This window comes from Petromyzon marinus, chromosome 33, assembly GCF_048934315.1.
Source record: "Petromyzon marinus isolate PM22_M1 ecotype Great Lakes invasive population chromosome 33, UKy_Petmar_22M1.pri1.0, whole genome shotgun sequence".
In the NCBI taxonomy this organism is placed as follows: Eukaryota; Metazoa; Chordata; class Hyperoartia; order Petromyzontiformes; family Petromyzontidae; genus Petromyzon; species Petromyzon marinus.
In genome coordinates this window covers 13,343,815-13,357,257 of record NC_133699.1, presented here as the reverse complement: position 1 = coordinate 13,357,257, position 13,443 = coordinate 13,343,815, and the positions used below count along the sequence as shown (strand labels likewise).

The window sequence follows — 13,443 nt, the reverse complement described above, 5'->3', positions numbered from 1 at the left end:
GTGCGGAATGCTGGCCGCGTGGGCAAGGGGCCGTGAAGCGTCGTTCAACCCTGGCTCGGCGATGTCAATGGAGCCACGTGCCCACCACTTGCCCACGTGACTGGGGGAGACCCTTGGAACTTGTTTTTTGTTACCCCCCCCCCTCCCGCATTCACGGTATCGGCCTGCTCATTAAGCACTGCGAATCCACGCATCCCCGAACGCTGTCACAAAGTCGCCGAACGCACTTAAAATGCACGTGTAATGACGACTTGACACGCTTCTCTTGAGATGGCACTTTATTGAAGACGCGTTTTTTTCACTTGACATCAGACGGAAACCCCCACTGCAACAGCCCCGAGTCTCCCGCGCATCTCTCCCACATCTCCCCCACACATCAACACGAGGCCACGCCCCCCTTTCTCGATCATTCTCGCCGATTCTGGACGCTCGCTCCACCGGCAGACTCCGCCGTCCTCTTCCGTCACCTGACCACGCCCCCTTCTCGATCATTCCCGGAGCCACCAGTCCCTTCGCGCTCACAACTGATACCCCTGTCATTACCTCCCGTGGCCACTAGTCCACTCACAGCGTATGTAGGCTTTCCTGTCGTGACACACGCATGAAATGGTCTTACATCACTGGAGGAGGCGGTGGTGGGGGGGGGGGGGTGTCGTTATTTATTAATTTATTTTGATTGCTTTTCGGATATTATATTTTTAATAGGCATAAAATTACACCAATTATTTAAATTAAACATCCCGCTATTTTAACAGCGGGATTAAATGAATTGGAACCCGTGAGCTTTCATTAATGGCTTCACCTGCAGGCGGCCCCGGCACGCCGGCCCCGCATTTAATGAGGGAGGAAAAAGATACGAACGCAAAAAAAGGGACTGCTGTGCTTAAACCGCGTTGATTAAAATGTGTCCGATACGCAGCTGTTTATCCGGCTCTGTCCGAGATGGTGGGTGCGAGCCCCCGATCTCGCTCGCTGCTAAACTGCGTTGATTAAAATGTGTCCGATACGCAGCTGTTTATCCGGCTCCGTCCGAGATGGTGGGTGCGAGTCCCCGATCTCGCTCGCTGCGACTCGCTCGCACGAGACCTCCCAGGATGTGGCCTGGAAGGGGCTGGCGAGTGGAGATGCCATCGCTCAGTTTAACACGCGGTAGGCTCTCGCGACTAAATGTTATCCACAAAACGTTTTTTTAGTTAGCCCAAAAAACTCTGTTGTGGACGGCATCGCTCTTTACAAAAGAGCCGGAGGCCGTGAGAAGGGGCTCTCATTGTGGGTGGGCAGCATCGATTGAGAAGTGCATTTTGGCTTCAAAATGTAACAATCCCAGGTTGGACCTCACCCACATCTATTCAGCCTTTCTCTGGGACATCGCTGTCAAAATTCTCTCTCCACTGAGCTTTGGAACTCTCCGCCCAAAGGCTGTCTCAGTGAGTCCGGTTAAGTTGGCATCTTGAGGTCCCACCTCCCACCTGAAGACATTTTTTGTTCAGATGGTGTTTTCTACTTTAACTCACAGTCACTTCTTACCCCCCCCCCCCCCCACCATTGTTATAACACGCCTTTAGATTTCCAGATAGACGCTATATGATCTGTAATTTATTATTTTCAACGAGTCAGATGTAAATATGGTTAGGACGTTCGACTCACATTCCCAACGTTGGAAATATTGGTCAAGGGTTACTTGAGCCCTTCATCCCTCCGGGATCAGTACAATGAATATCCCTTCATGGTCAACAGTTCTTTTACCGATTAATTTATTGGCACCTGCCATAACAATCTGCAATTTCCACCGCTGTTTCGTGGTCATAAACAGAAGCACCTATTTTGTTTAAATGGGGAAATGCTTAGAGACGTATATATGAATGTTAAAAAGAGTGGCATAATTTGCCCTTGACAGCCAGAGCCCCCCACCAGTAACCCTGCGTGTACCCCCCCCCCCCCATCCCCAGGTGCCCGATGGCTAATTATGCATCTCATTTGCATTGTACGCTATGCTGGGCCACATTATAATGGCATTACGTACACTTTTAGGACAGCGTTCCCAGAGACTATAATAAATAAATATAGCCGGCGCACGAGGGAGGATGTGACTGCCCGTGATTATGAGTAAATCACTTTATAATTACGTTTCATCTCTGCGGGGGCCAAAATAATTTGCTAAATATGAGGAAACATTGTCGATCTCCCGTAATAAATGGAAATGTGTGTGGGTGGGTTTTCTTTTCTTCCCCCCTTCGGTATTTATTGTCGCCAGCGTGTGCGTGTGTGTGTGTGGGTGCGTGGGTTAGCAAAAGTTACATTGATTCTCATCACAGCCCATGTTGTTCTGGGGATGTGACCGCGTTGTGATAGTTTTATTTATTTCATTTCCCCTCCCACCTCCGCGCCTCAATTCAATTTGTCCAAGACCAGAGACCTTGCAAACCTGTAGTGGGGATCATTGCTACCACCGTGGCATTAACGATTTCTTTTAAAGCGTACAACAGGGTAATGTATTGAGTCGAGAGGGCCTGGGTTCATTGGCTGACCAATAGCTAGATTCTGCGGAAACGCTCCGGAATTTTTTTCTTTTATCGCAGTTGCTGAGCACAGGCCCACGGCCTATGCAACAAACCCAATATAAAAACTCTTAGGAAAGTATATCACGTACGAATGAACACATTTATTGAATTAGTACGTGATAAACTATTGTATAAGAAAGACCGCGCAACTTTCGGTAAAGCTGACCTTGATTATAAAAGATCAAATCCCAGTGTGCGGAAACGAAAACTGAAGAGTGCGCAAAAAAAACGCGGAGGAAAAAGCGCGTGCTTGGCATCACCGTGAGATGTTAAAGATGGGAATGAGCACACGGGTTAGAGAACACGCGCGCGCACGTTAACGACACGAATGGAAATATGTCCTTGGTTCTTTCGGTAAAGTCACGTAGAAGGGAAACAATAAAATAATACAAATATAAAACAATACAATTCTCACGGAGTTTTGACTGCAGTCGAAACGTCGTGAGAATTTTATTGTTTTATATTTTTATTATTTTATTGTTTCCCTTCTACGTGACTTTACCGAAAGAACCAAGAATATGAATCCCTGCAGTCACGAAAGCTTTAAATCAAAAATGAATCTATATGTTAAGGAAAGTGAGTAGGGCTTGGTCAGGACGCATCGCTCGAAGAGAATGGTGGCCAGGAGGTCCAAGACTAATAATGGAATGGTTGCCAAGGGATGGAACGCCTCCGAGAGGGTGTCCGCAAAGGAAATGGAGTGATGAAATCATTTTGGGAGCAGGTGCTGGGTGGATTACTACATCGCAGGATCGTGAGATGCGGCAGTGGCTCGGGAAGGCCTTCGTCCAGCAGTGGATGGACCACGGTCGCTGCTGCTGACGATGATGATAAGAGCCTACTGAGGATATGCATTTTTATTGCAACGGACGCCCGGGGAGCAAATACCGTACGGGCAAAATCCAAACAGTTTAACACGTAGTCTTTCGCGACCAATATCACCCACATTAGAGGGTTTGTTTTTTTTTGGGTTAGAGCGCGTAAAAATCCAAACACGTGGTCACGCAGCGAGAGGAAGAACAACATGCAAAGTGCAAATAAGCGAAATCATAAAGGGTAGTAAATCGAATTTATTTCAGCCGTAAAAGATGATATGGTGGAGCTCCGTAATAATGCAGGCGCGAGACACGGGAAGCTTTAACACATCCCATAACAACAACAATAGTAATGGCTTGTGGATGCCAGCGCGATGAAAAACGCTTCACATTTTAGTGCTCAGCATGTTCAATGTGTTTCTGTTTAACTGCGCTGCACTAAGGGCAGTCTAATGGTGCGCGTATTTTTTTTTTTTACTTACACGGCAGACGCCCCGTAAAGGTGTTTCCGAGGCTTTGAACGCACGCATGGCGCTCAGTGCGATGAGGCATATCACTGGAGAAGCGCCTTCGGCAGACCCCGGCAGCTGTTGTCACCCTAAACAATCGTGTTTATTTTATGGAGCTGATTTCACAGCTATCGCTTAGAATACACCTTGCTTAAACGTAGAGGTTTAAAAAAACACACACACACACACTCGTTACGGAGTAGGCCAAGCATCTCCATGCAGGAACGTGATTTTTTTTTAAAAAAGACACTTAACCAACAGACCACTCACATGTTATTTATCAAACGTTTATTTTATTGAGCGTTGATATTGAACGGCGGTGCCGTGAACCCGGCGATCTCAGTTCGACGCCCGATATCCGATCCATCGATTCCCGATATCCGAACCTGTGCTGTCAACCAGCGTGGTGAAGTATGCTCACAAGACGCCATGACGGATCGCGGTGTGGGAAGACCTCTGTCAGTCACCCGAATGTACAAGGGGTACACTCTCATCAGGATAGCGCTGAGAACCGGCACACCGTGTTGCAGAATCCATGCGTTCGGGTGCAGACTTTAAATCAGATATGGAATGACTTTACCAAAGTATCACTGGAAGATTGTTCCGTAATCTCAGAACAAACTTGGTAAGCCCCCTGGCAAGGAGGTGCGCCAGGTGACTTGGCTGAAGTACATTTTGCGAGTCTGTCCCTACGAAAAAATAGAGTTGTTGAACACGTGAAAGCAAAGGAACGCCTGAACAGCTGTACGTGTGTGTGTGTGTCTGTCTCGGTCGCTCTTATTTCCGATATTAGGAAGCTACTAGGGCTATAAAATGTTAAACCATCTAGATTGAAAACTCATTTCTCTAGAACTGCTTTTTGTGTTTCGTTTGGTGTCCTTACCCCGCACCTCCGATTAGTATGGTTGGCTACGTAGGGTGCGAAAGAAGTTCAACATGCGTACGCATACATGTGTTATCAATGAATCTGTTGAACGTGTGTCTTTGTGCACCTGCAGGTTATTCAGCCTCCACTGCCTTTACGATGTGTGCCAGCGTACATCGACGCTGCTCAACGTCCCTACCCCCTTTCCCTCCACCTCCTCTCCGTCCCTCCTCTCCGTCCCCCCTCTCCGTCCCTCCTCTCCGTCCCTCCTCTCCGTCCCCCCGACCGCCGGCACGGCTGCTGCGTCGTCGCACCTCGTCCATTCCTAAACACGCACGAACCCTCGAGCAAGACGGCCCGGGCGGCCCGGCGACGGCCTGACGTCAAGGGCCCGAGAATCCCCTCGTCGTCGACGCCGCCGCCGCCGTTTTTCCAAGCGTTCCGTCCGTCGGAATCTGCCGAGCGCGTTCGCCGGCCACGCTTCGCGCTCGCGGGGAACAAAAACAGAAAAGCCATCGTCCTCTTAAATGCGACACTCGGGAAAGCACCGTGCGGCACATTCTCTTTTCATTTTCGCGGTGCGGATGCTGACTTAAATTTTTGAGTTGGAAAAAACAAAGTAGATGCGTCGATGTGCGATGACGTAAAGAGTGTTGCCCCACCGGTAAATATTTTTTGCCCATTCGACAGTGTCAAGTAAAAGTTGACGGGCAAAAGTTACCGCTCATTTTTTTTTTTCGCTTTTTCCCAGCACCCCAGTGACTTTGGGTTGAAAAAAGCGGCGCTTTAACGGATGACATTGAGGGGGGGTGGGGGTGGTTATGGGTCCTGGCGAAGATGGCGGGAAGAGAAGTTCCCCTTGCTTGAGGAAACGTGGGCAAGCCAACGGCATGGAGGCGCTCCGCCTGATGACTCCTTGTGTCCCTGCACCGCCGGACTGGACTCACGACGGAGGGGGACGGGGTGGAGCCACACTGGGGGGGGGGAGTCGGGGGGCGGGGGATTGATTCCCGTGACCCCCACTGCGCCGTGACCCCCACGAGTCCTTGACCCGCCCCCTCCCCCACCGCCGCCCCCCCCCCTTCCCGCCAACACGAGACGACGTCGCCAAAAAGAAGCGTGGACTCCCTCACTTTTTCTCGGAGATTATTTAAGTGAACGACTTAAGGAGGAGGTGATTGCATTAAGTAAATAAACAAGGGGTGAATCAACGTCCGTGTTATAAACGCTGTTGTGCCGTAGTGTGATGACGGAGAAGGAACTAATTTATATATCCCCCAACCCCGCTTCGGTGCGCCGTATCCTAACCCCCCCCTCCCCCACCCCCGTGAGCGCAGCGAGACGTTTGTAGATCGCTTTGTCTTTGGTTCCACACTGTGTGTGTCGTACGTCCCGCGTCTCGAGTGTGAGCCAGGACCCCCCACCATCCACCCCCCCCCCCTCCTCCCGCTCCTTCTCTCGCGTGTACTGATCATTCTCAATCGCCTGTAATGTGCGTCTGCGCGTTTTTATTTTCTTGCTTCCTTTTCGCCGTCGCCCGCTGCAACGAGCGTTGGGATTGTGGCACTGCGCCGGCGACGCGGCGGTGCCCGCGAGGTGCGTCCGCGCCCGAATCGTCGACCGCGGTGGGATCGGGGTGGACACAAGTGTTCCGGCGGTGTTGAGATCATTTTTTCTTCCTTCACACGGCCCCACTTTGTATTCGGAAACTCACTGTTCACATTTCGGTTCGCGGCGTTTCTCATCATTTTATCCCGAGCTGCTTTGGAACGGGAAAACAACAGCAAAAGTTTCTTTAAAAAAACACACACACACACACAAACTTTCGCGGGGAGCCATCATTCTTTGCCACTGTTGTAGCGTTTGTAATTGTAATGTATATATAGACTAGGGAACGTTCAGCAAATGTGGCCAACCTAACGTTGCTACACCCGTAAGAATATCTCATATATGTTGAAATTTCTGGCTTGAACGTTTGGGCCACACCGTTTTTTTGGGCTTGGTGACTGCGTAAAAAAACAAACACGAAGTTAAATCATTTCAAATCATTGAGAACATGCGGATAATTACCATCATGTATTCATTTCAGCCGTGTTATAAACACACACACACCAGAATTGGTCACAGCGATCTTACGAATCCCAAATACTGGTCGACACGACTCTTCTTTGTCATATATCGAGTAATGAGCTAGGTCACGTGATCATGCCATCCATGAGACCACCGCTCGTGGCAGCGTGGGTGGCACCAGAGAAGAGTCCCAGATCGATTGCAGGGTCCTAAACGCATTTCTCTCGCTCTTGATACCAAGCGGTGCTCCAATTCACGCAGTTTCAAGGAGAGTTTTGCAATGTATGTATGCATGTTGAACTTCATTCGCACCGTACGTAGCCCAAGGTGCTAATCTACCATCATCCGATTAAGGCTCTCGCAAGATAGGCTGGCCAAATTAAACGACCACCCAACATTTTACAGGGTGGTTATTTTATTTGTGAATTGTAACAGGCTATTGCTATCAACTCATGACTCGCCTGCATAATCCACATGGCTGCTGCGTTGTTAATATGACAACGAACCTTTATAAATTGTATTCACTGAATGTTCCAGTGCAAGTTAAAGTGTCTCCCTGTGCTCAAGTGAGCAATGATCGTGTGCCACACATCTCTATTCCTCTGGTTGGGGGGGGGGGGTCAGTCTTCAGAGGACGACCGCTGCTGACCATCCAAAAGTGTCACTCATTGCACAGACGTCATCGGCCGGATCGCCGATGTTTTAACATTTTGTGGTTTTACTCTCCAACACACCGGTGGGCTGAAGTAGTAACAATTTAATACGTTTTGTTTACGTGACAAACCGTACTGATTGGCTGTGTCGGATGGTAGCGGGTTAACGACACATTTATACTTAGGCAATCTCACCCAAAAAACCTTTATTATAAATAATATTGTTCGCGAAAGCCTCCTACGTGTCAAACAGGACAGCCAGATCTTGATTTGAAGCTTTCGTGACTGCAGGAATCCATACTCATTGGTTCTTTCGGTAAAGTCACGTAGGTATAAAATAAAATAAATCACGACGTGACTTTACCGAAAGAACCAAAGAGTTAGGATAGCCAGTGGTGTACCCTTATCTAGAATTTGAAGTTGTTACCCTTTTCATCGTAAGTTCAGTCACTTTGATTGCGGCATCAGCCATCTGCGAGCATTGGCGACGGAAGTGGCAGGACCGTGAATTGACGTACGGTGGTTTTAGCCATTGTCAGCGCGTCTCCACGTGAGTTCAAGCCGCGTGAAAATACTAGAGACGAAACCTCAACGATGCCCGCCGTACGGCACCACAAGGTATCGCTTTTGCAAGAGGCACCGAGGTGCCAAGTCGTCGCTTTGAAGCCTAATACCATTTTGTCGTGGGAAAAAAAATATTGAATACTTTTTAAAGTTCTGATTTGGAATTCGAAACGAGGCGCCGTGGCCTGTTCTTGAGAGCGATGTCACCAGGGGGTCCGGATGCGTCACCGTGCAGCTGCTGCTACCATGTGCAGTTTGGGGTCGTTTCACGCGCCGTGTCCTGGGCGGGCGCAGGCATAAAGCCATTGGCTCTGTGAAACTCGCGAAGGGCTGGCGGCCAGGCTATCTGGGTATCATTTATATACACAGTATCCCGATACGCGCACATTCATGCATTTGCTGCGTACACACATACACAAAGACAAAGGTGCCCCGTATAGCCTGTAACAGACTGTTGGGGCAAGTGCTGTTTGAGAGCACCTATGATGGCCGACAGCACATGAGGGGGTGGGTGGCCAGTATCTATGCCTGTACACAAATACATACACACATACATACACATACATACACACATACATACACACACATACACAAGGGGCGCCACTACCTATTTCACCGGGGGGGGGAGGATATGCAAGATACGACTGTGCCCCCCCCTTCTTTCTCCCGACTCACTTTCACTGAAATAGCTCCCGATGTTTTTAACCCCGTATACATTTACATTTGACGGTATTACTATTAATAAAAAAAAACATATCTGGTGTGGTACAATGCTCACAATTAACTTATCGTGCGTCTTGATTGCATGCCGGCACCATCGGTCTGGTGGATTGCGCAACTCCACGCTGCTCTCTTGCCACAAACGCCAGACGCTCTAATCCGGCTTGATCCACGGTATAGCACCGGCTGGTAATTGTTAACGAATACAGATTTTTTTTTGTTAACGCTAAATTTTGTCTGAACATTGTTTCGTGTGCGCTTTGTTTATCTGTTGATTCTGGGGCCCCTTGTTGCCACCTGGGCCAACTATGCGTCGCGTTACGCTGCCACACCCCCCCACCCCCCACCGTTGTTGAATAACGTTCACGTTATTCAAGTGAATGATTCCAGTGAGATGGCACATCTTGCTTTTACGTTCAGCGTTGGGGGTTGGGAAATCTAAATAGGCGTACTTCGCATTCAAATTAATTTCACATGATGTCAGCGTGCCGAGCGAGTGATGCGGTGTCCTGTATTTCTACGTCCGTTGCCCACGGGACAACATGCACAGTGTCCATGCGAAACAACGCAGGGAATTCAATGAGAGAACGAGATGTTGCAGCCCATGCTGGACTCATCGTCGTCGACATGTGCTGTCCCCACCGTTCTGTTCACATGATCCCAGGAACTTGACGTTTACTCTACCGCCCCGTGAACAGTACCTCAAGCTCGTCCTTAGTTATAGATAACAATATTTCTTTCAGTTATACCGAGCTTCAATTTCCCCAGCAACTTGCATCACGTGACATCTCCAACATTCGAAGGGCACCCCCGCAGTGGCAGCTGTCCCTCTGTATGGCGCACGGCGACTGAGCGCCGGCCCGCAAAAGGGAGCACGTGCCTGCCAGTAGTGGGCTAAGATTGTAATGTGTAAATCTCAATTTGGTTTGAATTTGACAAGTTTGGACCATGACGTCGGCACACAATGGCCTACTCGTTTTGAGTCGGTGGATAGCTATCTACGATCTCCCGATTAACTATCGTGAATGTCAACTGTTAAGGGTCAACGTCCACTGGTGGTTGATACGCACGCCGCGGTATTAACCAGGGCGGGCTGCCGGATTCGAACCGCGAACCTCCTGCTCCACAGCGGCGAATGCGCCACCGCCGAGCCGCTTTGCGAGGGAGGTGACTGGCGGTGTCTATAAACGTGGCGCTCAATCGGCGTGCAACTCTGCGTGACATTTTCCACAGCAGTGGCATCAAAACAGCTGTCGCCGGAACCAGTCAAGTGAGGTGCGATACGTGCCGTGTTTTTTTTTTACCTCGAGCGGCGGTGCCCCCCGTTAAGATCGTTGCAATATTTACTCAACGCGCACTGGCAGTATATATATACACATAATTGTGTTTCATCCTGAACTGCGATTCTCCCCGATGCTTTAATTGAGGATTTGGAATTGCTGATGTCGCGTGTGCAGCACCAGCTGGCTCTGTCGATGCCGAGGTGCCGTGGTTGGCGTGGCTGCTGAGACAATGAGCACGAGCTCAATGTTGGCACTCATTGTCGAGCACGGTGGGCTACGTACGGTGCGAGAGAACTTCGACGCAGTTTGTACGCGCATATTTTAGGCTCATTAGACTTTGGCAATGGCGTGGTTATTTATCAGAGCTCTAACAATTCGTGCATTCACATATGTGCTCCCGTTCACAGGACTCAATGGCACGTCGATTCAACGTGTATAAACGTTGACAGCGTTGGGGGTTTTTTCCGTATAATTAAAGGTTTGTTGCTAGCAGACTGTAAATTTATTCCATGTAACGGAAATATCTCATAATGATTCTTATAGGAGGTGTTTGCAACAATATATATTTTTTGCCGAAGCATAATACATAGCTGGCTAGTAGGGGCTAACGGCTTGCCTCGCTATCTTGAGCTCTCCTAGTGCTAATGTCCACACACTGCACCAGGTGGTCATTGAAGGCTGAGTCACTTTTGCGGAGGGCCCATGGCGTGTTGAGATACCACGCTGTCACTGATATTATCCACGGACAGGAATTAATCTCAGGTGTTCAGGGATCGTCAGAAAAAGTGTGCTACTACACGTTACGTCACCGTCAACCCCAAACAAAATGGCACACACACGCAGACGCACAACGCAGCTAAAAAAACTTCACGTGGAATTATTTACTTGTGCCTCGGGAATGAGCGGGCAAAAAAGGCATAAAGTGATATTGCGTTCACAGTTGGAGATGTGTGTAAATTCTGATCAAAAGCTGGTGAACTCGGCGAAAAGTAAACTAGAAACAATTTTTACTTTACCAAGAAGGGCACGCTGAGCTATATACAGCTCTTTTTCAGAAGCGACCTGGCCACAAATGATAGTTCAACGAAGTGGCTTATCACGTGCAAATGTAGTACAGCCAAATACTCTAAACGCACGTTGCTACTAAATGTGGTGGGAAAAACCAGAGGACCCGGAGAAAAATCCACGCGACCACGGCGACAGAGACACGCAACTCCAAATATAAAGCAGGCGTCGGGGTCGAACCCAAACTCAAGTGGTGTTTGTAACTCATCAACACATTGGTTTGTGCGTGTGGCTGAGGATATGGATAAGTAACGAGTGGATGTTAAGGCTCATTGACTGAGCAAAGCATTTCCTGACAAACATAAATGTAAAGTTTTTTTTTTCCAATTTACTCTAAATCCATTCCACCTTTGAATCATAAATCAGGTTTCTTGCACAAATATACATTGAGGTGGTGCTTATTTCCTGCTTACAGCCCAGAGCCAGTAGTGGAAATTTCTCATTCCTATGGCTGGAGCGAGCCTATCGATAGGACAACCACTGCTGACTTCACAAAGTGGTACTCATTGTATCGACCATGGGAAGCTGATAGGCTGAGTCAAGACTGGGATTTGAATTCGGAAGCCTTGCAGTCGCGGGCCGCTCACTCTCCCGCTGAGCCACTTGCTCCAGGTTAAAAGTGGTTTTTTTCTTAAATCTCACATTTTTTGTCAATGTTTGATGAAAAACAACAACAACACGAAGGCGTACTCACTTTATCAGTGCACTCTCCGTCGTCTCGGCATGCTCTCACCATTCTCTAGGACAGTAAATCCCATCCATGGCTACAGGCTGATAACACAAATATTGTCTCCAATGCGGGTGGGGGGGGGGGGGTGTTGTGTTTGGGGGTTAAAAGAAAACTCTTAACAAACAAAACATGTTTTTAAAAGTTAGTTTAACAAGAGGGAATTCTGTTTCTGGGGAGATTTAGTGCTATGCCATGCATGCATATATACATATGTGTGCACAAATACAAACATGTAAAACGGTTTAGCATACGGTGTAGCATGACCTGTTTGGCTTATGGGCCACCCAGCAGTAGGTTTTGACCTTACTTTGTCTCGTCAGCGAAGAGCAGCCCGTAGAATAAATGCCACTAAGTGTCAGAATGCCATATTAATGCAAATGTCACCTAAGAACCACCCGGAGTTATCGAATATGAAAGCCAAGTGAAGGCAAAGTGGCTCCCTCGCCTCCTTCGGTGGCCCTCAGCCAGTGGTGAAAACTCCACATTCCCCTGGACGAAGCTGGTCTCTCCATGACACGATCACTTTGGTTGGCTTCCCACAAAGTGGTACTCGTTTTTAATGACCACACAGAATCGCAGGCTTGAGTCGGGCCCCCCCCAACCGGGATTTGAACTTGTGACCTTGCAATTGTGATTCAGCACTCGATGCGTTTACGACATTTTTTTTCCTTTCACTGTCTTTATTCAAAACTTGTCAATTTCATCTCCTCACAAAGCAAAACATGTACTTCGAACTGTATGTTTGTGTGGGCGCACGGCAACAGATACGCGTACTCGCACTGAACCTTTGCTTCGTACTTAACGGCCGCCAGAGGAGAGTGCTGTTTGTGATTTTGGAGAAGCGATTTGGAGAGCCGGCGGTACGAATAATTTTGCATCCTATCGTGGGACTCCGACGTTCCGTTGCCAGGAGTGAGGTCCAACCGTTGTACCAATGTTGCATTGATTTTGTCTGGTGTACGGGACATCGTGTATGGCATTCATTAGCTTCACTTGTACATAGCAGTGGATGTTGAATACTGTAATATAGAGACGACACGGAACATTGAACTGGCGTGTCATCTTTGATTCTTTGCAATTGTCTTCAATGTTAATGCAATCGTCACTGGGGGTTTTTTTCATGTTCTGCACGTCTGGATTTTGTTGTTGCAGTTTGGCGACGTCTGTTAATATTTTTTTGGGCTGCACATATAAAGTAAGACCCTCTGCATGGGACCAGCAACAGGAGCCCATACTGATTGTAGGGGTGGATATAAGCTGTCAAGTACCACAGTATGTATTCCCCTCGTGACTGTCCACTGCCAGTAAGAGTTTTGATCATTAAATTAAAAACGTAATTTACAACTGGCACCACGAGCTGCCTGGCAGATTGAAACGTAAAAAAACAGAAATAAAAAATTTACATTGCCAGCAATTACATTGTTGAAGACTTGCACAACAATGGGAGAACGCAGGATTACAACGATGAGATTGACAAGTAGCACGGTTGGCAGACATCTGTGTTTGTAAGTTGAACTTATTTCGCACCGTACGTTGTTAACCGTGCTAATCGGTGGTGCGGGGGAAGGACAACAAACTAAACACAAAAAGCAGCTCTAAAGAAACGAG

General features: G+C 48.3%; 1 protein-coding gene across 3 annotated transcripts in view; it reads left to right on the top strand.

The window, feature by feature from the left end:
• The window catches only part of LOC116948498 (homeobox protein Meis1-like), a 251,078-nt gene extending 238,193 nt beyond the window's left edge, over positions 1-12,885 (top strand). For all 3 annotated transcript variants that reach the window (XM_032965226.2, XM_032965227.2, XM_076071560.1), the window contains one exon: positions 4,884-12,885. The gene's annotated coding sequence lies outside the window, so the exon portion shown is untranslated. The remainder of the gene's footprint in view (positions 1-4,883) is intronic.
• The last annotated feature ends 558 nt before the right edge of the window (positions 12,886-13,443 follow it).